Raw genomic sequence first — 26,111 nt, 5'->3', positions numbered from 1 at the left:
TATTAAAAATCCAAAAATATTTTTAATTTGTGTCTTTTCAAGTCAATAATACGGAGAATTGAAGATTCAGAGCATACTGCAGAGGAATTATATAGAAAAAGCTGGGCGTTCAAAACGCCCAGTGAAGAAGGACAGACTGGCGTTTAAACGCCAGCCAGGGTACCTGGTTGGGCGTTTAACACCCAAAAAGGTAGTGTTTTGGGCGTTAAACGCCAGAATGTGCACCATTCTGGGCGTTTAACGCCAGGATGGCACAAGAGGGAAGATTCTGTTTTTCAATGCAATTTTTTTCAGGTTTTCAAAGTTTTTCAAAATCAAATCTTTTTCAAATCATATCTTTTCAATCATATGTTTTCAAAATCAATTTCTTTCCTTTTTCAAAGATACTTGCTATCAATTAATGATTTGATTCAACATTTCAAGTATGTTGCCTTTTCTGTTGAGAAAGGTTTAATGTTTGGATCATATCTTTTCTTGATAGCCAAGTCATTATTTTTTTAAAATCAAATCTTTTTAAAATGTTTTTCAAATCATATCTTCTCAATCACATCTTTTTTAAAAAAAAAAAAAGTTTTCAAAATCCTTTACTTGATTTTCGAAAATTACTTCTTCTCACATCTTTCTATTTATGGACTAACACTATTCCTTAATGCAAAATTCGAACTCCATCTTTCTTGATAAGTTCGAATTTCCTACTTCTGCCTTCCATTTTCTTTTCCTCTGACACTTCAAGGAATCTCTATACTGTGACATATAGGATTCCATATTTTCTTGTTCTCTTCTCTTTCATATGAGCAGGAGCAGAGACAAAGGCATTCTTGTTGAGGCTGATCCTGAACCTGAAAGGACCTTGAAGCGAAAGCTAAGAGAAGCTAAGGCACAACTCTCTGTAGAGGACCTAACCGAATTCTTCAAGGAAGAAGAACTCATGGCAGCCGAAAACAACAACAATGCTAACAATGCAAGGAAGGTGCTGGGTGACTTTACTGCACCTACTCCTGACTTCTATGGGAGAAGCATCTCTATCCCTGCCATTGGAGCAAACAACTTTGAGCTTAAGCCTTAATTAGTTTCTCTAATGCAACAGAATTGCAAGTTCCATGGACTTCCATTGGAAGATCCTCATCAGTTTTTAGCTGAGTTCTTGCAAATCTGTGACACTGTCAAGACTAATGGGGTTGACCCTGAGGTCTACAGACTTATGCTATTCCCTTTTGCTGTAAGAGACAGAGCTAGAACATGGTTGGACTCTCAACCTAAAGAAAGCCTGGACTCTTGGGAAAAGCTAGTCAATGCCTTCTTGGCAAAGTTCTTTCCACCTCAAAAATTGAGTAAGCTTAGAGTGGAAGTCCAAACCTTCAGACAGAAAGAAGGAGAATCCCTCTATGAAGCTTGGGAAAGATACAAACAATTAATCAGAAAGTGTCCTTCTGATATGCTTTCTGAATGGAGCATCATAGGTATTTTCTATGATGGTCTCTCTGAACTATCCAAAATGTCTTTGGATAGCTCTGCTGGAGGCTCTCTTCATCTGAAGAAGACGCTTACAGAAGCTCAAGAGCTGATTGAAATGGTTGCAAATAACCAATTCATGTACACTTCTGAAAGAAATCCTGTGAACAATGGGACTAGTCAGAAGAAAGGAGTTCTTGAGATTGACACTCTGAATGCCATATTGGCTCAGAACACAATATTGACTCAACAAGTCAATATGATTTCTCAAAGTCTGTCTGGAATGCAAAATGCACCAAGCAGTACTAAGGAAGCTTCATCTGAGGAAGAAGCTTATGATCCTGAGAACCCTTCAATGGAAGAGGTGAATTACATGGGAGAACCCTATGGAAACACCTATAATCCTTCATGGAGAAATCATCCAAATTTCTCATGGAAGGATCAACAGAGACCTCAACAAGGTTTCAACAATAATAATAGTGGTGGAAGAAACAGGTTTAGCAATAGCAAGCCTTTTCCATCATCTTCTCAGCAACAGACAGAGAGTTCTAAGCAGAATAACTCTGACTTAGCAACTATGGTCTCTGATCTAATCAAAACCACTCAAAGTTTCATGACTGAAACAAGGTCCTCCATTAGAAATTTGGAGGCACACGTGGGACAGCTGAGCAAGAAAATTACTGAACTCCCTCCTAGTACTCTTCCAAGCAATACAGAAGAAAATCCAAAAGGAGAGTGTAAAGCCATCAACATGGCCGAATTTTGGGAGGAAGAAGAGGCAGTGAACGCCACTGAGGAAGACCTCAATGGACGTCCACTGACCTCCAATGAGTTCCCCAATGAGGAACCATGGGAATCTGAGGCTCATAATGAGACCATAGAGATTCCATTGAACTTCTGCCATTCATGAGCTCTGATGAGTATTCTTCCTCTGAAGAGGATGAGTATGTCACTGAAGAGCAAGTTGCTAAATACCTTGGAGCAATCATGAAGCTGAATGACAAGTTATTTGGAAATGAGACTTGGGAGGATGAACCCCCTTTGCTCACCAAAGAACTGGATGACTTGTCTAGGCAGAAACTACCTCAAAAGAGACAGGATCCTGGGAAGTTTTCAATACCTTGTACCATAGGCACCATGACCTTCAAGAAGGCCTTGTGTGACTTAGGGTCAAGTGTAAACCTCATGCCTCTCTCTGTAATGGAGAAATTAGGGATCTCTAAGGTGCAAGCTGCAAAAATCTCACTAGAGATGGCAGACAATTCAAGAAAACAAGCCTATGGACTTGTAAAGGATGTTCTGGTAAAGGTTGAAGACCATTACATCCCTACTGATTTCATAGTCCTAGAGATTGGGAAGTGCATGGATGAATCCATCATCCTTGGCAGACCCTTCCTAGTCACAGCAAAGGCTGTGATTGATGTTGATAGAGGAGAGTTGATCATTCAAGTGAATGAAGAATCCTTGGTGTTTAAGGCTCAAGGATATCCCTCTGTCATCATGGAGAGGAAGCATGAAGAGCTTCCCTCAAAACAGAGCCAAACAGAGCCCCCACAGTCAAACTCTAAGTTTGGTGTTGGGAGGCCACAACCAAACTCTAAGTTTGGTGTTGAACCCCCACATTCGAACTCTAAGTTTGGTGTTGGGAGGTTCCAACATAGCTCTGAACATTTCTGAGGCTCCATGAGAGTCCTCTGTCAAGCTAATGACATTAAAGAAGCGCTTGTTGGGAGGCAACCCAATGTTTTATAATTAACTATTTTCTTTTGTTATTTTATGTCTTTTGTAGGTTGATGATCATGAGAAGTCACAAAATCAATGAAAAAATAAAAAACAGAATGAAAAAAACAGGAAGAAAAATAGCACACCCTGGAGGACGCACCTATTGGCGTTTAAACGCCAGTAAGGGTAGCAGATGGGCGTTTAACGCCCAGTCTGGCACCATTCTGGGCGTTTAACGCCAGAAAGGGGCACCAGACTGGCGTTAAACGCCAGAAAAGGGTAAGGAGCTGGCGTTAAACGCCAGAAATGGGCACCAGCCCGGCGTTTAACGCCAGAAATGGCTAAAAACGCAATTTTGCTTGCCATTTGGTGCAGGGATGACTTTTCCTTGACACCTCAGGATCTGTGGACCCCACAGGATCCCCACCTACCCCACCACTCTCTCTCTCTTCTTCACCCATTCACCAATCACCTCAACACCTCTTCCCCAAAAGCCATTCACCTATCAAATCCCATCTTTCTCTTCACCACTCACATCCATCCTTCATAAAACCCCACCTACCCCACCATTCAAATTCAAACCACTTTCCCACCCAAACCCACCCATACATGACCGAACCCTCCCTTCCCCCTCTCCTATATATACCCTCCTTCACTCCTTCATCTTCACACAACATACACACCACTTCTCCCCTTCTTGGCCGAAAACAAAGGCCATTCCCTTTCCCTTCATTTCTTCTTCTTCTACTCTCTTCTTTCTTCTTTTGCTCGAGGACGAGCAACCTTTTAAGTTTGGTGTGGTAAAAGCATTGTTTTTTGTTTTTCCATAACCATTTATGGCATCCAAGGCCGGAGAAACCTCTAGAAAGAGGAAAGGGAAGGCAAAAGCTTCCACCTCCGAGTCATGGGAGATGGAGAGATTCATCTCAAGGGTGCATCAAGACCATTTCTATGAAATTGTGGCCTTGAAGAAGGTGATCCCCGAGGTCCCTTTTTCACTCAAAAAGAGTGAATATCCGGAGATCCGACATGAGATCCGAAGAAGAGGTTGGGAAGTTCTTACCAACCCCATTCAACAAGTCGGAATCTTGATGGTTCAAGAGTTCTATGCCAATGCATGGATCACCAAGAACCATGATCAAAGTGTGAACCCGGATCCAAAGAATTATCTTACTATGGTTCGGGGGAAATACTTGGATTTTAGTCCGGAAAGTGTAAGGTTGGCATTCAATTTGCCCATGATGCAAGGAGATGAACATCCTTACACTAGAAGGGTCAACTTTGATCAAAGGTTGGACCAAGTCCTCACAGTCATATGTGAAGAGGGCGCCCAATGGAAGAGAGATTCAAGAGGGAAGCCGGTTCAACTAAGAAGGCATGACCTCAAACCCGTGGCTAGAGGATGGTTGGAGTTTATCCAACGCTCCATCATCCCCACTAGCAACCGGTCCGAAGTTACCATAGACCGGGCTATCATGATTCATAGCATCATGATTGGAGAAGGAATAGAAGTTCATGAGGTTATTGATGCGCTATAACTGGGTATAGCTACGATTAAGGGAAATTGCACGAACGGCAAAATTCCTTCCGGCAAGTGCACCGGCTATCGTCAAGTAAAAACTCACAATAGAGTGAGGTCGAATCCCACAAGGATTGGTTGAATGAGAATTCGAATTAGAAGTTTGATTAGTTGAGCGGAATCAACTTTTGGATGTGAATTGCATAAAGTAAATGTGGCAGGAAACGTAAATTGCAAGGAATTGAAATTGCATAAACTTAAATTGCGAGAATTAAGGTGCGAGAAGGTAAATTGCTGAAATTAAATGGGCTGGGGGTGATTGCATGAATTGAAATTGCAGAATGTAAATAGAAAGGGATAGATCAGAGAGATGGGTTCATTGGGGTCAGGAGATATTGAAATCTCCGAATCAAAACATTTTCATCTCTTCCTCAACCAATGCATTCATTGAATCTTGCTTGGCAATCTTATATGATTGGATCCCAATTCCTTGGCTCACCAATTCTCTCTAAAAACAAACAGATTCCCAATCCCTTGGTTTAAATGTTCATAAGAAGAGATGATTGCTCGATCACTGATTATACCACACAGTTTCATGAACCACAATTTGGTAGGATTACATGTCACAATATCCATCCAAACCCCAATCCAATTCACTGTGAGAAAGCTTCTCTAGCATGAATCCTCCATTCCTTTCCCAAGGTTCCGAAGGATTCCAATTATGGATAGTTTCTTTCCCAAGACAACTAACCAATGGAATTAGATCGAGAAGCTTCTAACAAAATTCAAGAGAAAAGATTGAAGAAGAAGATGAAACTATTATTGATTCATTGAATTACAATAGAGCTCCCTAACCCAATGAAAGGGGTTTAGTGAGTCATAGCTCAGAATTCAATTCCACAATATGAAAAGTTCTAAAGTGTCAAAAAGTTCCTAACTAACTTCAATTCTATCCTATTTATACACTTTCTAAATTGAGCTTCTGTTGTGTTTCTTGGGCTTTGAGGCCTTTCCTTGATTTCCTTTTGCTTTAGGCTTATGGTCCATAATCCTGATGAGGCTGTGATCCAATTCTTCACATTCATTGAGCAAACTTAGTGAGAAACAAGTAATGACACAAGGCTCAACAATTTGAAGTTCCAAACTCATCAATTCTTCAAGCCCAATCCCATAAACCATGATATTCAATTGGGTTTCATGCCATATTATGTTTAAGTTAATATTTGTGTTCAAATGCTAACTAAAACCTCAATATATTTGGCCCAAAAACCCTTTTGAAAAGTGGCGTTTAAGTTGAAGTTTAAGTTTCAGTTTAAGGTTAAACTGAAACTTAAACGTGGAATTGGAAGAAAGCAACCCAGGAGGGTAGTTAATCGAACACGTTTAAGCTTCAGTTTATGGTTAAACCGAAGCTTAAACGTGGGAATGAAAATTGCAACCCTGGAGGCAATTCTTGGTCGAACACGTTTAACCTCCAGTTTAAGGTTAAACTGGAGGTTAAACTTGGAAATGAAGAAAACAAGCTCTGGAGGCAATTAGGATCAAACACGTTTAACCTCCAGTTTGAGGTTAAACTGGAGGTTAAACTTGGAAATGAAGAAAGCAACCCCTGGAGGCCATTTGGATCGAACACGTTTAACCTCCAGTTTGAGGTCAAACTGGAGGTTAAACGTGGAAACACTTCCCTTTCTTGAGTCGTCACTTTGTTCTCTTGTCAACCTTGCCAATTTGATGCTAAATATGGACTATTATACCTCGTTGGAAAGCTATGGATGTCTACTTTCCAATGCAACTGGAAGCGCATCATTTGGAGTTCTACAACGCGAGTTATACTCCATGGAAGGTGAAGAGGTCAGCTGGCCTGATTGCATGTTGGTACTATGCTCTTCTATGCACATTACGGGGCTGTTTTCTCCCTCAATTTTTAGTATCCACCATGCATGCCATATATGCTTGGAAAGCTCTAGATGTCTTCTTTCCAATGCATTTTGAATCACCTCATTTGGAGTTTTGTAGCTCAAGTTATTTATGTTTGAAGAAGGCATGGTCAAGCTGTTCCATATAACACGTTTAAGCTCCTGGTGCCTTTCTTACTTCTGGCGTTTAACCTCCAGTTTGAGGTCAAACTGGAGGTTAAACGTGGAAATGCTTCTTGGTGAGGAGAAAGTGTCGAACACGTTTAACCTCTAGTTTAAGGTTAAACTAGAGGTTAAACGTGGAATGCTCCCTTGGTTCAAATCATCATTCTGGCGTTTAACCTCCAGTTTGAGGTCAAACTGGAGGTTAAACGTGGAATGCTTCTTAGTGCCCTTTCTCATTCTGGCGTTTAACTTCCAGTTTAAGGTCAAACTGGAGGTTAAACGCCAGTTACAACATTTCCTCTCTTCTCATGATTTTGGCGTTTAAGCTCCAGTTTAGGCTTAAACTGGAGCTTGAACGTCCCATTTGAATTTCAAGCTTCCTTCATTGATTTTGTTGCTTCCTTGCCTAGCCTCTCTTCCCTAAAATCATCCAAACAATTGCATCAAAGTCTTGCAAAATTTCATGAGAATTCATCCATTCATAGCATTCAAGTAATATCACTAAAAACTCATGGAATTTGCATCAAAATCATAATGTTTTGGATGGTTCATTGCTTTGTTGTTCATTTAACCATTCTTGGTTACTTTAAGCTCAAGAAAATGCATAAAACAACTAAAACTAACAGAAAAAATGCTAGTGAAACTAGCCTAAGATGCCTTGGCATCACAACACCAAACTTAATACTTGCTTGTCCCTAAGCAAGTCCTGAGTTATTTGAGAAGAAAGTATGAAACAAAAAGCAAATACATTGGCTATACTAGCAAGCATTTGAAGTTCATCAGAAGTGTTTTATGCAGAAAGTTGCAGCATCACTTTTTCATTCTTATCAGGTAGAATTATCACTTTTTCATTGCATCCATCAAACACTGCTATGGCCTCTTGTTATTCTTATGTCTTTGGCACATTTTCCTTTCTTTGTTTTTCTTTTTCTTAGAGCTCCTTTGCTCCTTGTTTGCTCAGTGTCATGTGTTGCACAAGCCTTTGGCATTTTCTTTTTCTTATCAGTGCATTACACATATCCACTACAGGCATTTTAGTTCACATTTCTTCTTGAGACATTGGTGCCCAGCACCTCTTTGTGTGACTAAATGTTCTGTATTTAGGTTGCTCTTGATAATGGACTTTTGGTTGATAATCCCGGGTTAGTTAACCCAAGTTACCAAGTGTTGAAACACTCCTCAGAACCTATTCATCCAAGCATATCCTTAATACATAAACACCACAGGCATTTGTCTCAGAAGTTCAAACCATTGGTGCCTAGCTTATTTTCTCAATTTTTTTTTAGTTGCCCTTTTTCAGTGGCTTTTTCTTCTTCTTTTTCTTTCTTTTTCATGGCCAAAGATATTTATTCATCAAGATCCATAGACAGTATACAACGTCTACACAAAATATTGATAATTCTACACTAAATTTCAGTGAGCTGACTAAACAATCAAGCATGCATACCACCACTTAATTCTACTTGATTTGTCACTAATTGAGCCAAGTTACTTTTGTTCAAACTTTTCTTTTATTTTTTTGGAAACAGAACAAGCATGGCAAGCATTTGTTTAAGAAGGTGAAGTTATATCCAAACATCTAGGCATTCACTTTATTCAAAGCAATAAACAGACAAACATACTATAAACTTCACATTTCAGAAAGATTCAACAATTACAGTTTAAACCAGAGCAAGCATGCTTTTGTTTGTCTTTTAAAGTATGGTCAAGAAACAATACCACCTTGTGAAATTTCTTGTTTTTCTCTTTGTTGCCCGGAAACAATTTCATTTCTCCCTCTTCTCCTAGTTGTTGCTTCATATGCTTTCTAAGATCCTTGTTTCCTTTCCTGCAAAGAGTGATGAAGTTGCTTGCTTCTCAAGCACTTGAGTGGTTAGCTTAATTATGTATGGGCAAGTGTCTGAGTCTTAAGTTGGTGTGTGAACACCAAACTTAGTCTCCTACTTACTCCTGTGCTTTTTGAATTCTTGAATTCTCCTTGGAATGAAGTTGCTGCTAAAGATTTTAAGTATTTCTGTGATTGCTTAGAATGGTTGTTCCTTTCATATAATTCAAAGGTTGTTGTGTTCAGTTGATCTGTATGGTGGAACACCAAACTTAGAGTCACACATTCCCCTTTGAATTATTGATCCATGAATTCATTGTTTGGTGTGAAACACCAAACTTAATTCTTTGCAATGCACAGAAACTACTTCACCTTTTTATTGAAACAAATAAAAGAAACAGCAAAAGAGTATTACCTCAGGTTGGGTTGCCTCCCAACAAGCGCTTCTTTAACATCACTAGCTTGACGGTTGTCCTTTGTTAGGGTGGATTGTAGTGCTTGATGTCCTCTCCTCTCACCATGAAAACGTCCCCATTTAATTCCTTCATGATTTCCAAATGTTCCATAGAAAGAACTTTCCTGATTGTGAACACTTGAGGGAGCTGGGAAGGAATGGGTTTGAGGCCAGGTGGGATTGGCAGATAATGACTTGATATCACTTTATCTCCCGGAGAGAAACCTTCAGTGGGAATTTTCTTGTTTCTCCACCCTCTTGGCAATTTCTTTACAATTCTTCCCTCTCACTTGAGGATTTCTTCATTGACCCTTATGCCAGGAGGATCCTTCTGATCTATTTCTATTGATTCTTGTGGCTTTAACTCTTGCAATTCTTGTTTGCCTTCCAAGGACTGTTTCAGAGTTTCAGCTGCTGGATTGCTTTTCTCCAAACACAGATGGCTACTATCATCCTTAAGCTTTTCAGATTCTGGTTCAGGCTCAGATGCAGGTTTGAAAACATGGAAAATGAGTTGTTCATCATGTATTCTCAAAATTAGCTCTCCTTGTTCTACATCTATAAGCGCTCTGGCAGTGGCTAGAAATGGCCTTCCCAGAATGATAGGGTGTAGGTAGCTTTCCTCCATGTCTAAAATGACAAAGTCTGTGGGGAAGAAATAATTTCCCACTTTCACCAGCACATTCTCAACTACCCCTTCAGCTTGCTTCTGAGTTTTGTCAGCCAATTGTATGATTACATCAGTGGATCTCACCTCATTCAGTTGTAGCCTCTTCATAAGAGTCAGAGGCATCACATTTATGCTAGCTCCTAGATTACAGAATCCTCTGTCAATTTTTGTTTCCCCTATGATGCAGGGGATATGAAAACTTCCTGGGTCTGTTTTCTTAGAGACTATGTCCTTCTTGATGAGGGCACTGCATTATTTGTTCATTATTACAGTTTGTCCTCCCTTTAAAACTCTTTTCTTGCTCAGCAATTCCTTCAAATACTTGATGTGTGTAGGCATCTGCTGGAGAATCTCAAGAAAGGGAATATTGATATGGAGAGACTTGAATGTCTCTAAGAACCTTGAATATGTTTTCCCTTTTTCACCTCCTTCTAACCTCTGAGGAAATGGTGCTTTTGGTTGGTATGTTTCCAGCATGCCTTCCTTTTGCAGTTCCTTGACTTGCTCAGTTTCACTTTCCTGCTTAGCTTCTCCCACACCTTCCTTCAAGATTTCTGGCTCCTTTTCTGAGGGTCTGATTCCTTCTTCTTCTGCGACTTCCTTCAATGTGGTGATGGCCTTGCATTCTTCCCATCTCACTCCCTTTTGTTCCCCTTTAGGATTCTTTTCTGTGTCACTAGGGAACACTGCAGTTGACTTAGGGGCCTGTTGAGAAAGTTCTCCTACTCGAGCCTCCATCCACTTGAGTTTTTCACCATGGTTCCTTAAGGTCGATCTCACATCGTCCCTAAAGCTTTTCAACTCACTTATGTCCTGACCCATGTTTACTAACCTTCCTTCTATCCTGTTTAATTGATCTTGAAATTGTTGGTTTGGATTAGGTTGGTCATGTTGATTATTTTGGCCATGATATGGTGGTTGGGAGTAAGTGTTTTGTGTGGTTTGGTATGATCTTTGGTTGGAGTTTTGGTATGTGGAATTATTGTGTTGGTTGTGGTTGTAAGATTTGTGGTTTTGTGGTTGGCTTTGCTGGTTTCCCCACCCAAAGTTTGGGTGGTTTTTCCATCCTGGGTTGTAAGTGTTGGAATGTGGATCATATGATTGCCTTTGTTGGTTTCCCACATAGTTGGCCTCTTCCCAATCATTTCCTTCAATGCTTACTTCCTCTTGATCTTGTGTGTGTATTGCAGCCACTTGCTTTGTGTCTAATTTCCTGGTGAGCTCTGCTAGTTGCTTGGCAAACACCTTGTTTTGGGCTAGAATTGTATCAACATGGTTCAGCTCCATGACTCCCTTAGTGTTGTGTCTCTCTGAAGCATAGTAGTATTCATTCTCAGCTACTGTCTCAATCACTTCAATGGCTTCTTCCACAGTCTTTTTCCTGTTCAATGAACCTCCTGATGAATGGTCTACAGTCTTCCTCGATTCATAAGAAAGTCCATCATAGAAAATATGCAATTGCACCCAGTCAGGGAACATGTTTGGTGGGCATTTCTTTGTCAACTCTTTGAACCTCTCCCATGCCTCGTAGAGCGTCTCACCATCTTGTTGTCTAAAAGTCTGAACCTCAGATCGAAGCCTATTGACCTTTTGTGGGGGGTAGAAACGTGCCAGAAACTTGCTCTCCACCTCATCCCAGGTTGTTAGGCTGTCCCTTGGGAATGATTCCAGCCACTTAGCTGCTTTGTTCCTAAGTGAAAATGGGAACAAGAGCAGTTTATAGGCATCTTCCTGAACTCCATTGGACTTCACAGTGTCGCAAATTCTAAGGAATTTGGTGAGATGTTGGTTTGGATCTTCATTAGCACTCCCACCAAATGAACAATGATCTTCCACCAGTGAGATTAGCTGTGGTTTGAGTTCAAAATTGTTGGCTTGAATGGGTGGTTTCTGAATGCTGCTACCACAATTCCCAGAGGTTGGGTTTATGTATGAACCAAGAACCCTCCTCTCAGGAACGGCATTGTTTCCATCATCCCTCTCATGGTTGTGAAATTCTCTATCCATGTTGAGATCTAGAGCTTCCTCAAAGTTGTCCTCAGATTCTCCTTCAGATTCTTCTTCTCCCAGTACCCTCTTCCTTCTTGCTTCCCTTCTAAGTCTATGAAGGGTCCTCTCTGGTTCGGTATATGGAGGAGTTGATGTCTCTCCTCTCCTACCTGTCATACAAGAACACACCACAAGCAACAAACAAGTTGAATACTCTTGGTTAATGGAAGAGTATGGTTAGAGCAGTTGAGGAATTAATTCAAATAGTTAGGGGGTCAGTGAGTTAGTTGCTTGAAATGAAAGGCATAAGAAAGAAAAAGCAAATAACAGAGTGCAGAAATTAAATTCAGCAAGTAACTTGAACTAAATGAACAAAACAAGAAAAATGCTCAATCTAGTTAACTTCCAATTTGAGAATTGTCAATTGAAAACCAATCCCCGGCAACGGCGCCATAAACTTGATGCGCTATAACTGGGTATAGCTACGATTAAGGGAAATTGCACGAACGGCAAAATTCCTTCCGGCAAGTGCACCGGCTATCGTCAAGTAAAAACTCACAATAGAGTGAGGTCGAATCCCACAAGGATTGGTTGAATGAGCAATTCGAGTTAGAAGTTTGATTAGTTGAGCGGAATCAACTTTTGGATGTGAATTGCATAAAGTAAATGTGGCAGGAAACGTAAATTGCAAGGAATTGAAATTGCATAAACTTAAATTGCGAGAATTAAGGTGCGAGAAGGTAAATTGCTGAAATTAAATGGGCTGGGGGTGATTGCATGAATTGAAATTGCAGAATGTAAATAGAAAGGGATAGATCAGAGAGATGGGTTCATTGGGGTCAGGAGATATTGAAATCTCCGAATCAAAACATTTTCATCTCTTCCTCAACCAATGCATTCATTGAATCTTGCTTGGCAATCTTATATGATTGGATCCCAATTCCTTGGCTCACCAATTCTCTCTAAAAATAAACAGATTCCCAATCCCTTGGTTTAAATGTTCATAAGAAGAGATGATTGCTCGATCACTGATTATACCACACAGTTTCATGAACCACAATTTGGTAGGATTACATGTCACAATATCCATCCAAACCCCGATCCAATTCACTGTGAGAAAGCTTCTCTAGCATGAATCCTCCATTCCTTTCCCAAGGTTCCGAAGGATTCCAATTATGGATAGTTTCTTTCCCAAGACAACTAACCAATGGAATTAGATCGAGAAGCTTTCTAACAAAATTCAAGAGAAAAGATTGAAGAAGAAGATGAAACTATTATTGATTCATTGAATTACAATAGAGCTCCCTAACCCAATGAAAGGGGTTTAGTGAGTCATAGCGCAGAATTCAATTCCACAATATGAAAAGTTCTAAAGTGTCAAAAAGTTCCTAACTAACTTCAATTCTATCCTATTTATACACTTTCTAAATTGAGCTTCTGTTGTGTTTCTTGGGCTTTGAGGCCTTTCCTTGATTTCCTTTTGCTTTAGGCTTATGGTCCATAATCCTGATGAGGCTGTGATCCAATTCTGCACAATAATTGAGCAAACTTAGTGAGAAACAAGTAATGACACAAGGCTCAACAATTTGAAGTTCCAAACTCATCAATTCTTCAAGCCCAATCCCATAAACCATGATATTCAATTGGGTTTCATGCCATATTATGTTTAAGTTAATATTTGTGTTCAAATGCTAACTAAAACCTCAATATATTTGGCCCAAAAACCCTTTTGAAAAGTGGCGTTTAAGTTGAAGTTTAAGTTTCAGTTTAAGGTTAAACTGAAACTTAAACGTGAAATTGGAAGAAAGCAACCCAGGAGGGTAGTTAATCGAACACGTTTAAGCTTCAGTTTATGGTTAAACCGAAGCTTAAACGTGGGAATGAAAATTGCAACCCTGGAGGCAATTCTTGGTCGAACACGTTTAACCTCCAGTTTAAGGTTAAACTGGAGGTTAAACTTGGAAATGAAGAAAACAAGCTCTGGAGGCAATTAGGATCAAACACGTTTAACCTCCAGTTTGAGGTTAAACTGGAGGTTAAACTTGGAAATGAAGAAAGCAACCCCTGGAGGCCATTTGGATCGAACACGTTTAACCTCCAGTTTGAGGTCAAACTGGAGGTTAAACGTGGAAACACTTCCCTTTCTTGAGTCGTCACTTTGTTCTCTTGTCAACCTTGCCAATTTGATGCCAAATATGGACTATTATACCTCGTTGGAAAGCTATGGATGTCTACTTTCCAATGCAACTTGAAGCGCATCATTTGGAGTTCTACAACTCGAGTTATACTCCATGGAAGGTGAAGAGGTCAGCTGGCCTGATTGCATGTTGGTACTATGCTCTTCTATGCACATTACGGGGCTGTTTTCTCCCTCAATTTTTAGTATCCACCATGCATGCCATATATGCTTGGAAAGCTCTAGATGTCTTCTTTCCAATGCATTTTGAATCACCTCATTTGGAGTTTTGTAGCTCAAGTTATTTATGTTTGAAGAAGGCATGGTCAAGCTGTTCCATATAACACGTTTAAGCTCCTGGTGCCTTTCTTACTTCTGGCGTTTAACCTCCAGTTTGAGGTCAAACTGGAGGTTAAACGTGGAAATGCTTCTTGGTGAGGAGAAAGTGTCGAACATGTTTAACCTCTAGTTTAAGGTTAAACTAGAGGTTAAACGTGGAATGCTCCCTTGGTTCAAATCATCATTCTGGCGTTTAACCTCCAGTTTGAGGTCAAACTGGAGGTTAAACGTGGAATGCTTCTTAGTGCCCTTTCTCATTCTGGCGTTTAACTTCCAGTTTAAGGTCAAACTGGAGGTTAAACGCCAGTTACAGCATTTCCTCTCTTCTCATGATTTTGGCGTTTAAGCTCCAGTTTAGGCTTAAACTGGAGCTTAAACGTCCCATTTGAATTTCAAGCTTCCTTCATTGATTTTGTTGCTTCCTTGCCTAGCCTCTCTTCCCTAAAATCATTCAAACAATTGCATCAAAGTCTTGCAAAATTTCATGAGAATTCATCCATTCATAGCATTCAAGTAATATCACTAAAAACTCATGGAATTTGCATCAAAATCATAATGTTTTGGATGGTTCATTGCTTTGTTGTTCATTTAACCATTCTTGGTTACTTTAAGCTCAAGAAAATGCATAAAACAACTAAAACTAACAGAAAAAATGCTAGTGAAACTAGCCTAAGATGCCTTGGCATCAGTTATAGCTCAAGAGCTTTATAAGGTGGCGGACAAGTCCTCTACCTTGGCAAGGTTAGCCTTCCCCCATCTCATATGTCACCTCTGTTATTCAGTTGGAGTTGACATAGAGGGAGACATCCCTATTGATGAGGACAAGCCCATCACTAAGAAAAGGATGGAGCACACAAGAGACCCCACTCATCATGAGATCCCTGAGATGCCTCAAGGGATGCACTTTCCTCCACAAAACTATTGAGAGCAACTAAACACCTCCCTAGGAGAATTGAGTTCCAACATGGGACAACTAAGGGTGGAGCATCAAGAACACTCCATCATCCTTGGTGCGCGAAATTGTGAACAATACTTTTTCACAACTCTCATAATCCCCGGTAATGGCTCCAAAAACGTGGTAGCTCAATACCATGGCATTACACAACTTCGCACAACTAACCAGCAAGTGCACTGGGTCGTCCAAGTAATAAACCTTACGTGAGTAAGGGTCGATCCCACGGAGATTGTTAGTATTGAAGCAAGCTATGGTCATCTTGTAAATCTTAGTCAGGCAAACTCAAATGTATATGGTGATGAACGAAAATAACACAAAGGTAAAGATAGAGATACTTATGTAATTCATTGGTAGGAACTTCAGATAAGCGCGTGAAGATGCCTTCCCTTCCGTCTCTCTGCTTTCCTACTGTCTTCATCCAATCCTTCTTACTCCTTTCCATGGCAAGCTTAAGCAAGGGTTTCACCGTTGTCAGTGGCTACCTCCCATCCTCTCAGTGAAAGCGATTGCATATGCTCTGTCACAGCATAGCGGAATTCATCTGTCGGTTCTCAATCAGGCCGGAATAGAATCCAGTGATTCTTTTGCGTCTGTCACTAACGCCCCGCCCTCAGGAGTTTGAAGCACGTCACAGTCATTCAATCATTGAATCCTACTCAGAATACCACAGACAAGGTTAGACCTTCCGGATTCTCTTGAATGCTGCCATCAGTTCTCGCCTATACCACGAAGACTCTGATCTCACGGAATGGTTGGCTCGTTTGTCAGGCGAACTCGGTTGTCAGGCGATCAACCATGCATCGTGCAATCAGGAATCCAAGAGATATTCACTATGGCCTTAGTTGCTTGTAGAACAAGAGTGGTTGTCAATCACTTTGTTCATGGGTGAGAATGGTGATGAGTGTCAATCATCACCTTCATCAAGTTGAAGAACAAGTGATATCTTGGATAAAGAACAAGCGGAATTGAATGGAAGAACAATAGTAATTGCATTAATACTCGAGGTACAGCAGAGCTCCACACCTTAATCTATGGTGTGTAGAAACTCCACCGTTGAAAATACATAGCATAAGGTCTAGGCATGGCCGAATGGCCAGCCTCCCAATGATCTAAGATAGCATACAAAATGAAGATAGCTACCAAAGTCTTCTAATACAATAGTAAAAGGTCCTACTTATAAGAACTAGTAGCCTAAGGTGTACAGAAATGAGTAAATGACATAAAAATCCTCTTCCGGGCCCACTTGGTGTGTGCTTGGGCTGAGCAATGAAGCATTTTTCGTGCAGAGACTCTTCTTGGAGTTAAACGCCAGCTTTGGTGCCAGTTTGGGCGTTTAACTCCCATTTTGGTGCCAATTCCAGCGTTTAACGCTGGGATTTCTTGAGGTGACTTTGAACGCCGGTTTGGGCCATCAAATCTTGGGTAAAGTATGGACTATCATATATTGCTGGAAAGCCCAGGATGTCTACTTTCCAACGCCGTTGAGAGCGCGCCAATTGGGCTTCTGTAGCACCAGAAAATCCACTTCGAGTGCAGGGAGGTCAGAATCCAACAGCATCTGCAGTCCTTTTTGGTCTCTGAATCAGATTTTTGCTCAGGTCCCTCAATTTCAGCCAGAAAATACCTGAAATCACAGAAAAACACACAAACTCATAGTAAAGTCCAGAAAAGTGAGTTTTAACTAAAAACTAATAAAAATATACTAAAAACTAACTAGATTATACTAAAAACATACTAAAAACAATGCCAAAAAGTATACAAATTATCCGCTCATCACAACACCAAACTTAAATTGTTGCTTGTCCCCAAGCAACTGAAAATCAAATAAGATAAAAAGAAGAGAATATGCAATGAATTCCAAAAACATCTGTGAAGATCAGTATTAATTAGATGAGCGGGGTTTTTACTTTTTGCTTCTGAATAGTTTTGGCATCTCACTCTATCCTTTGAAATTCAGAATGGTTGGCTTCTTTAGGAACTTAGAATCCAGATAGTGTTAATGATTCTCCTAGTAGAGTATGATGATTCTTGAACATAGCTATTTATTGAGTCTTGGCTGTGTCCCAAAGCACTCTGTCTTCCAGTATTACCACCGGATACATACATGCCACAGACACATAATTGGGTGAACCTTTTCAGATTGTGACTCAGCTTTGCTAAAGTCCCCAATTAGAGGTGTCCAGGGTTCTTAAGCACACTCTTATTTGCCTTGGATCACAACTCTTATTTCTCTATATATATATATATATATATATATATATATATATATTTTTGTTTTTTTTTTTCGATTTTTCTCTCTTTTTTTTTTGAATAGCTTTTTCTTGCTTCAAGAATCATTTTTATGATTTTTCAGATCCTCAGTAACATGTCTCCTTTTTCATCATTCTTTCAAGAGCCAACATTCATGAACCACAAATTCAAGATATATATGCACTGTTTAAGCATACATTCAGAGAACAAAAATATTGCCACCACATCAAAATAATTAAACTGTTATAAAATTCAAAATTCATGCAATTCTTCCTTTTTCAATTAAACACATTTTTATTCAAGAAAGGTGATGGATTCATAGGATATTCATAACTTTAAGGCATAGACACTAAGACACTAATGATCACAAGACACAAACATAGACAAACATAAGCATAAAATTCGAAAAACAGAAGAATAAATAACAAGGAAATCAAAGAACGGGTCCACCTTAGTGATGGCGGTTCTTTCTTGCTCTTGAAGATCCTATGGAGTGCTTGAGCTCCTCAATGTCTCTTCCTTGTCTTTGTTGCTCCTCCCTCATGATTCTTTGATCCTCTCTAATCTCATGAAGGATGATGGAGTGTTCTTGATGCTCCACCCTTAGTTGTCCCATGTTGGAACTCAATTCTCCTAGGGAGGTGTTTAGTTGCTCCCAATAGTTTTGTGGAGGAAAGTGCATCCCTTGAGGAATCTCAGGGATCTCATGATGAGTGGGATGTCTTGTGTGCTCCATCCTCTTCTTAGTGATGGGCTTGTCCTCCTCAATGGGGGTGTCTCCATCTATGTCAACTCCAACTGAATAACAGAGGTGACAGATGAGATGAGGAAAGGCTAACCTTGCCAAGGTGGAGGTCTTGTCCGCCACCTTATAGAGTTCTTGGGCTATAACCTCATGAACCTCTATTTCTTCTCCAATCATGATACTATGGATCATGATAGCCCGGTCTATGGTAACTTTGGACCGGTTGCTAGTGGGAATGATTGAGCGTTGTATGAACTCTAACCATCCTCTAGCCACGGGCTTGAGGTCATGCCTTCTCAATTGGACCGGCTTTCCCCTTGAATCTTGCTTCCATTGTGCGCCCTCTTCACATATGACTGTGAGGACTTGGTCCAACCTTTGATCAAAGTTGACCCTTCTTGTGTAAGGATGTTCATCTCCTTGCATCATAGGCAAGTTGAACGCCACCCTCACACTCTCCGGACTAAAATCCAAGTATTTTCCCCGAACCATAGTAAGATAATTCTTTGGATTCGGGTTCACACTTTGGTCATGGTTCTTGGTGATCCATGCATTGGCATAGAACTCTTGAACCATCAAGATTCCGACTTGTTGAATGGGGTTGGTAAGAACTTCCCAACCTCTTCTTCGGATCTCATGTCGGATCTCCGGATATTCACCCTTTTTGAGTGAAAAGGGGACCTCGGGGATCACCTTCTTCAAGGCCACAACTTCATAGAAGTGGTCTTGATGCACCCTTGAGAGGAATCTATCCATCTCCCATGACTCGGAGGTGGAAGCTTTTGCCTTCCCTTTCCTCTTTCTAGAGGTTTCTCCGGCCTTGGATGCCATAATGGTTATGGAAAATCGAAAAAGCAACGCTTTTACCACACCAAACTTAAAATGTTTGCTCGTCCTCGAGCAAAAGAAGAAAGAAGAGAGTAGAAGAAGAAGAAATGAGGAAGAGGGAGATGGTGGTGTATTCGGCCAAAGAGGGGGAGAAGTGGTGTTTAGGTTGTGTGAAAATGAAGGGTTGAAGAAGGGTATATATAGGAGAGAGGGGGGTAAATGGTTCGGCCATTATGGGTGGGTTTGGGAGGGAAAGTGGTTTGAATTTGAAGGGTGAGGTTGGTGGGGATTTATGAAGGATGGATGTGAGTGGTGAAGAGAAAGATGGGATTTGATAGGTGAAGGGTTTTTGGGGAAGAGGTGTTGAGGTGATTGGTGAATGGGGGAAGAAGAGAGAGAGTGATGGTAGGGTCCTGTGGGGTCCACAGATCCTGTGGTGTCAAGGAAAAGTCATCCCTGCACCAAATGGCATCAAAATTCACGTTTTGAGCCATTTCTGGCGTTAAACGCCGGGCTGGTGCCCATTCCTGGCGTTTAACGCCAGGTTCTTGCCCTTTCCTGGCGTTTAACGCCAGTCTGGTGCCCCTTTCTGGCGTTAAACGCCCAGAATGGTGCCAGACTGGGCGTTAAACGCCCAACTGCTAGGCTTACTGGCGTTTGAACGCCAGCAGCATCTTCCTCCAGGGTGTGCTGTTTTTCTTCCTGTTTTTCATTCTGTTTTTGCTTTTTTCATTGTTTTTGTGACTTCTTATGATCATCAACCTACAAAAAAGATAAAATAACAAAAGAAAATAATTAATTATAAAACATTGGGTTGCCTCCCAACAAGCGCTTCTTTAATATCAGTAGCTTGACAGAGGACTCTCATGGAGCCTCAGAAATGCTCAGAACCGTGTTGGAACCTCCCAACACCAAACTTAGAGTTTGAGTGTGGGGGTTCAACACCAAACTTAGAGTTTGGTTGTGGCCTCCCAACACCAAACTTAGAGTTTGACTGTGGGGGCTCTGTTTGGCTCTGTTTTGAGAGAAGCTCTTCATGCTTCCTCTCCATGATGACAGAGGGATATCCTTGGGCCTTAAACACCAAGGATTCTTCATCCACTTGAATGATCAACTCTCCTCTATCAACATCAATCACAGCCTTTGCTGTGGCTAGGAAGGGTCTGCCAAGGATGATGGATTCATCCATGCACTTCCCAGTCTCTAGGACTATGAAATCAGTAGGGATGTAATGGTCTTCAACTTTAACCAGAACATCCTCTACAGGTCCATAGGCTTGTTTTCTTGAGTTGTCTGCCATCTCTAGTGAGATTTTTGCAGCTTGCACCTCAAAGATCCCTAATTTCTCCATTACAGAGAGGGGCATGAGGTTCACACTTGACCCTAAGTCACACAAGGCCTTCTTGAAGGTCATGGTGCCTATGGTACAAGGTATAGAAAACTTCCCAGGATCCTACCTCTTTTGAGGCAATTGCTGCCTAGACAAGTTATCCAGTTCTTTGGTGAGCAAAGGGGGTTCATCCTCCCAAATCTCATTTCCAAATAACTTGTCATTTAGCTTCATGATTGCTCCAAGGTATTTAGCAACTTGCTCCTCAGTGACATACTCATCCTCTTCAGAGGAAGAATACTCATCAGAGCTCATGAATGGCAGAAGTAAGTCCAATGGAATCTCTATGGTCTCAGTTTGAGCCTCAGATTCCCATGATTCCTCATTGGGGAACTCATTGGAGGTCAGTGGACGTCCATTGAGGTCTTCCTCAGTGGCGTTCACTGCCTCTTCTTCCTCCCAGAATTCGGCCATATTGATGGCCTTGCACTCTCCTTTTGGATTTTCTTCAGTATTGCTTGGGAGAGTGCTTGGAGGAAGTTCAGTAATTTTCTTGCTCAGCTGACCCACTTGTCCTTCCAAATTCCTAATGGAGGATCTAGTTTCAGTCATGAAACTTTGAGTGGTTTTGATCAGATCAGAGACCATGGTTGCTAAGTCAGAGGTATTCTGCTTAGAGCTCTCTGTCTGTTGCTGAGAAGATGATGGAAAAGGCTTGCTATTGCTAAACCTGTTTCTTCCACCATTATTGTTATTGAAACCTTGTTGGGGTCTCTGTTGATCCTTCCATGAAAGATTTGGATGATTCCTCCATGAAGGATTATAGGTGTTTCCATAGGGTTCTCCCATGTAATTCACCTCTTCTATTGAAGGATTCTCAGGATCATAAGCTTCTTCCTCAGATGAAGCTTCCTTAGTACTGCTTGGTGCATTTTGCATACCAGACAGACTTTGAGAAATCATATTGACCTGTTGAGTCAATATTTTGTTCTGAGCCAATATGGCATTCAGAGTGTCAATCTCAAGAACTCCTTTCTTCTGACTAGTCCCATTGTTCACAGGATTTCTTTCAGAAGTACACATGAATTGGTTATTTGCAACCATTTCAATCAGTTCTTGAGCCTCAGTAGGCGTCTTCTTCAGATGAAGAGATCCTCCAGAAGAGCTATCCAAGGACATCTTGGACAGTTCAGAGAGATCATCATAGAAAATACCTATGATGCTCCATTCAGAAAGAATGTCAGTGGGACACTTTCTGATCAATTGTTTGTATCTTTCCCAAGCTTCATAGAGGGATTCTCCTTCCTTCTGTCTGAAGGTTTGGACTTCCACTCTAAGCTTACTCAATTTTTGAGGTGGAAAGAACTTTGCCAAGAAGGCATTGACTAGCTTTTCCCAAGAGTCCAGGCTTTCTTTAGGTTGAGAGTCCAACCATGTTCTAGCTCTGTCTCTTACAGCAAAAGGGAATAGCATCAGTCTGTAGACCTCAGGGTCAACCCCATTAGTCTTGACTGTGTCACAGATTTGCAAGAACTCAGCTAAAAACTGATGAGGATCTTCCAATGGACGTCCATGGAACTTGCAATTCTGTTGCATTAGAGAAACTAATTGAGGCTTAAGCTCAAAGTTGTTTGCTCCAATGGCAGGGATAGAGATGCTTCTCCCATAGAAGTCGGGAGTAGGTGCAGTGAAGTCACCCAGCACCTTCCTTGCATTGTTAGCATTGTTGTTGTTTTCGGCTGCCATTTGTTCTTCTTCCTTGAAGAGTTCGTTCAAGTGCTCTAAAGAGAGTTGTGCTTTGGCTTCTCTTAGCTTTCTCTTCAAGGTCCTTTTAGGTTCAGGATCAGCCTCAACAAGAATGCCTTTGTCTTTGCTCCTGCTCATAAGAAAGAGAAGAGAACAAGAAAATGTGGAATCCTCTATGTCACAGTATAGAGATTCCTTTAGGTGTCAGAGGAAAAGAAGAGTAGAAGACAGAAGTGGAAAATTCGAACTTATCAAAGGAGATGGAGTTCGAATTTTGCATTAAGGGATAGTGTTAGTCTATAAATAGAAGGATGTGAGAAGGAGGGAAGTAATTTTCGAAAATTAAGTGAAAAATTTTGAAAACATTTTTGAAAAACATTACTTAATTTTCGAAAATGAAAATGGAAAAGAAACCAAGTGATTTTTGAAAAAGATTTTGAAATTAGAAGTCAAAAAGATTTGATTGAAAACTATTTTGAAAAAGATGTGGTTAAGAAGATATGATTGATTAAAAAAAATGTGATTGAGAAAATATGATTTGAAAAACATTTTAAAAAGTATGATTTGAAAACATTTTAAAAAGATTTTATTTGAAAATTAAAAACTTGACTAACAAGAAAAGATATGATTCAAACATTAAACCTTTCTCAACAGAAAAGGCAACATACTTGAAATGTTGAATCAAATCATTGATTGATAGTAAGTGTCTTTAAAAATGGAAAGAAATTGGTTTTGAAAAAGATTTGATTGAAAAATTGATTTGAAAAAGATTTGATTTTGAAAAGATTTTGAAAACTTAAAAAAATTTTGATTTGAAAACAAAATCTTCCCTTCTAGCCATCCTGGCGTTAAACGCCCAGAATGGTATCCATTCTGGCGTTTAACGCCCAAAATGCTACCCTTTTGGGCGTTAAACGCCCAACCAGGTACCCTGGCTGGCGTTTAAACGCCAATCTGTCCTTCTTCACTGGGCGTTTTGAACGCCCAGCTTTTTCTGTGCAATTCCTCTGCTGTATGTTCTGAATCTTCAATTCTCTGTATTATTGACTTGAAAAGACACAAATTAAAAATATTTTTGGATTTTTAATGATAAGGACAATTCAAAATGCAACTAGAATCATATAACAATGCATGCAAGACACCAAACTTAGCAGTTTGTATACTACTGACACTAATAAACTGAAAATGCATATGAGACACTCAAAACACTCAAGTCAATAAAATTCAAAGATCAGAGCAAGTAAATCATCAAGAACATCTTGAAGATTACTAAGACATATGAATGCATGCAATTGACACCAAACTTATGATGACACTCTAGACTCAAACAAGAAATATTTTTGGATTTTATAATTTTGTAATTTTTTTTTTGTGTTTTTTCGAAAATTAGGTGAAAAAAAAGTATCAAAATTCTTAATGAGAATTCCAGGAATCAGTGCAATGCTAGTCTAAGACTCCGGTCCAGGAATTAGACATGGCTTCACAGCCAGCCAAGCTTTCAAAGAAAGCTTCGGTCCAAAACACTAGACATGGCCAAAGGCCAGCCAAGCCTTAGCAGATCACTGCTCCAAAAGCAAGATTGATAAAGAATCAACAAGCTCTTGTGATGATAAGTTGAAACCTCGGTCCAATGAAATTAGACATGGCTTCTCAGCCAGCCAGATTTCAACAAATCATCATGAAACTCTAGAATTCATCTTCAAGAATTTCGAAAAAAATAAATACCTAATCTAAGCAACAAGATGAACCGTCAGTTGTCCAGCCTGAACAATCCTCGGCAACGGCGCCAAAAACTTGGTGCGCGAAATTGTGAACAATACTTTTTCACAACTTTCATAATCCCCGGTAATGGCTCCAAAAACGTGGTAGCTCAATACCATGGCATTACACAACTTCGCACAACTAACCAGTGATGGTGTTTTTGTGGAAAAATAAATTTCCAACACACAAATCCAACCGGCAAGTGTACCGGGTCGCATCAAGTAGTAATAACTCACAAGCGTGAGGTCGATCCCACAGGGATTGATGGATCAAGCAATTTTAGTGGGTTCGACCTCACTCTTGTGAGTTATTACTACTTGATGCGACCCGGTACACTTGCCGGTTGGATTTGTGTGTTGGAAATTTATTTTTCCACAAAAACACCATCAAGTTTTTGGCGCCGTTGCCGGGGATTGATTAGATCAATAGTGATTAAGTGGGTGAGAAGTCTAGATTAGGCATTTTTTTTATTTTTGTTCTCTGCTTTAAAGTGTAACCAAGGTGTTTGAGTTATTGCCTCACTAAGAAATTCTTTCTTTGTGACATGAATTTCAAATTTCATTGATGTTTACAAAATACAAATGGAGTTCAACTCATCTTATGGTCAAACAAAATTTTATGGGATATCATCCACCATCACCAATATCTAATGATGGTTGGGAATATCACCAAGAGAATACACATTATGAGCACTCTAACTTATGGAGATTTGCTTCAGAGACACAAGATGAGCAAGAAAATCATATGGGATACCAACCACCACCACAAAATGATTCATATCATTATCCTTATGGTGGATGGAAGTATCACCAAAGAATGGAAGAGCATCTACCCTCACGTCCCAGTTTCTCATTTGAAAGTTCTTCATCACTTGATTATGATTACTCTCAACCTTCATCTCTTGAACCAACAGATGAGGATTACCTTCAAGCCATTGAAATACAAAGAAAACTCGTGGAAAGATACACACAACCCCAATCCTGGAAAGAATTTGTCTTCAAGAAGATGAATGGCCCCTTTGAGCAAACAAGGAGAAGCGTAGAACCACTGAGCAAGGAGAATGAAGGCCAATTGATGGATGTGAAGGAGAAAGTGGAAGAGCAAGATAAGGAGGCCACTGCATCAAGTGAACTTTCAATGAAGAATGAGGTGGTTGAAAATGAAACTGCACTTGAGGTGACAAAGGATAATGAACATTCACAACCCCCACAAACCTTCCTAAACCAAAGGTGCTCAACACTGATTGAAAGATATGAAGAGGAGATGAAGAAATTATGGGAAGAACAACAAACCTCTTCTATGAAAATGCTATTGAGTCAAATGTTGAGTGCAAAGGAGGAAGTGGAGGATCAAGAAAGTGAAGAAGACACTCAAGAGAAGTCACCCTCAATTGAAGCAGAGAGTTGCATAGAAGAAGGATTCATGGAACCACAAATGCAAGAGGCTCTTGATGAAGATCAAACTCCAAAAATCACACAGCAACCATGTTTTAACATCAAAGAAGTGAAGGCAACTAACAAGAGCACCAATTCTGTCCCTAAGTCAGCAAGCAAGCTCAACCAAGCCAATTTCAAAAGAAAGCTTGCTGAGAGGAAACCAAGAAAGGGGACAAAAGCTGAAACTTCTCCCCCCTTGAAGTCTTTCCTCTTAACCAACTGGAAGAAGAGGAAGAAAGTGAAGAGCAACATGTCAAGCTAATGACACTAAAAGAGCACTTGTTGGGAGGTAACCCAACCGTAGGTACATTTCTTTCCATGCTTTGTTTAAATTTCAATAAATTGGCATATGATTACATTCTAAGTTTGGTGTTGTCTTGCAACAAAATTTTTTTCAATCTTTTTGGATGATTGCATCAAATTAAAAATGAAAGTGACACACCAAGATTCTAAGTTTGGTGTGCCACTTATTTACTATGCAATTCATTCAAGCAACACTACTTGTCTGCATAATCATATTGCCTTTGCATTATTATTTTTCTTTTGTTTTGACATTTTGTTTGCATTCTCTTTGTTTTAGTCACCTCTTTATTTTTAAGTTTTCTTTTATCAACTGTTTTTGTTAATACAGCATTAAGAGATCCTTATTCATGACATATTCTTGGCTTGGTGATTGTATTTAACATATAACAGTTTCATTTGCTTAGTTTTAATTCAAATAAATTGACATAGGATTGCATTCTAAGTTTGGTGTTGCTATGCAACATAATTTGCTTCAAATCTTTACTGGATACTTGCATCAATTCCAAGTGAAAGTGTCACACTAAGTTTGG

General features: G+C 40.1%; 1 long non-coding RNA gene and 2 other non-coding genes across 3 annotated transcripts in view; 2 read left to right on the top strand and 1 right to left on the bottom strand.

Moving 5' to 3' along the window:
• Positions 1 to 26,111, top strand: part of LOC140175847 (uncharacterized) — a 235,569-nt gene that overhangs the window by 3,354 nt on the left and 206,104 nt on the right. The gene's annotated exons all lie outside the window — the stretch shown is intronic.
• On the bottom strand, positions 1,334 to 1,441 carry LOC112719320 (small nucleolar RNA R71). Its single transcript, XR_003161626.1, has one exon. It is a non-coding gene; the product is annotated as a small nucleolar RNA R71 (small nucleolar RNA).
• LOC112719191 (small nucleolar RNA R71) lies at positions 11,201 to 11,304 on the top strand. Its single transcript, XR_003161503.1, has one exon. It is a non-coding gene; the product is annotated as a small nucleolar RNA R71 (small nucleolar RNA).

Source organism: Arachis hypogaea, chromosome 10 (genome assembly GCF_003086295.3).
Source record: "Arachis hypogaea cultivar Tifrunner chromosome 10, arahy.Tifrunner.gnm2.J5K5, whole genome shotgun sequence".
Classification (NCBI taxonomy): Eukaryota; Viridiplantae; Streptophyta; class Magnoliopsida; order Fabales; family Fabaceae; genus Arachis; species Arachis hypogaea.
The sequence above is the reverse complement of the archived record's forward strand: the minus strand, read 5'-3'. Positions and strand labels throughout refer to the sequence as shown.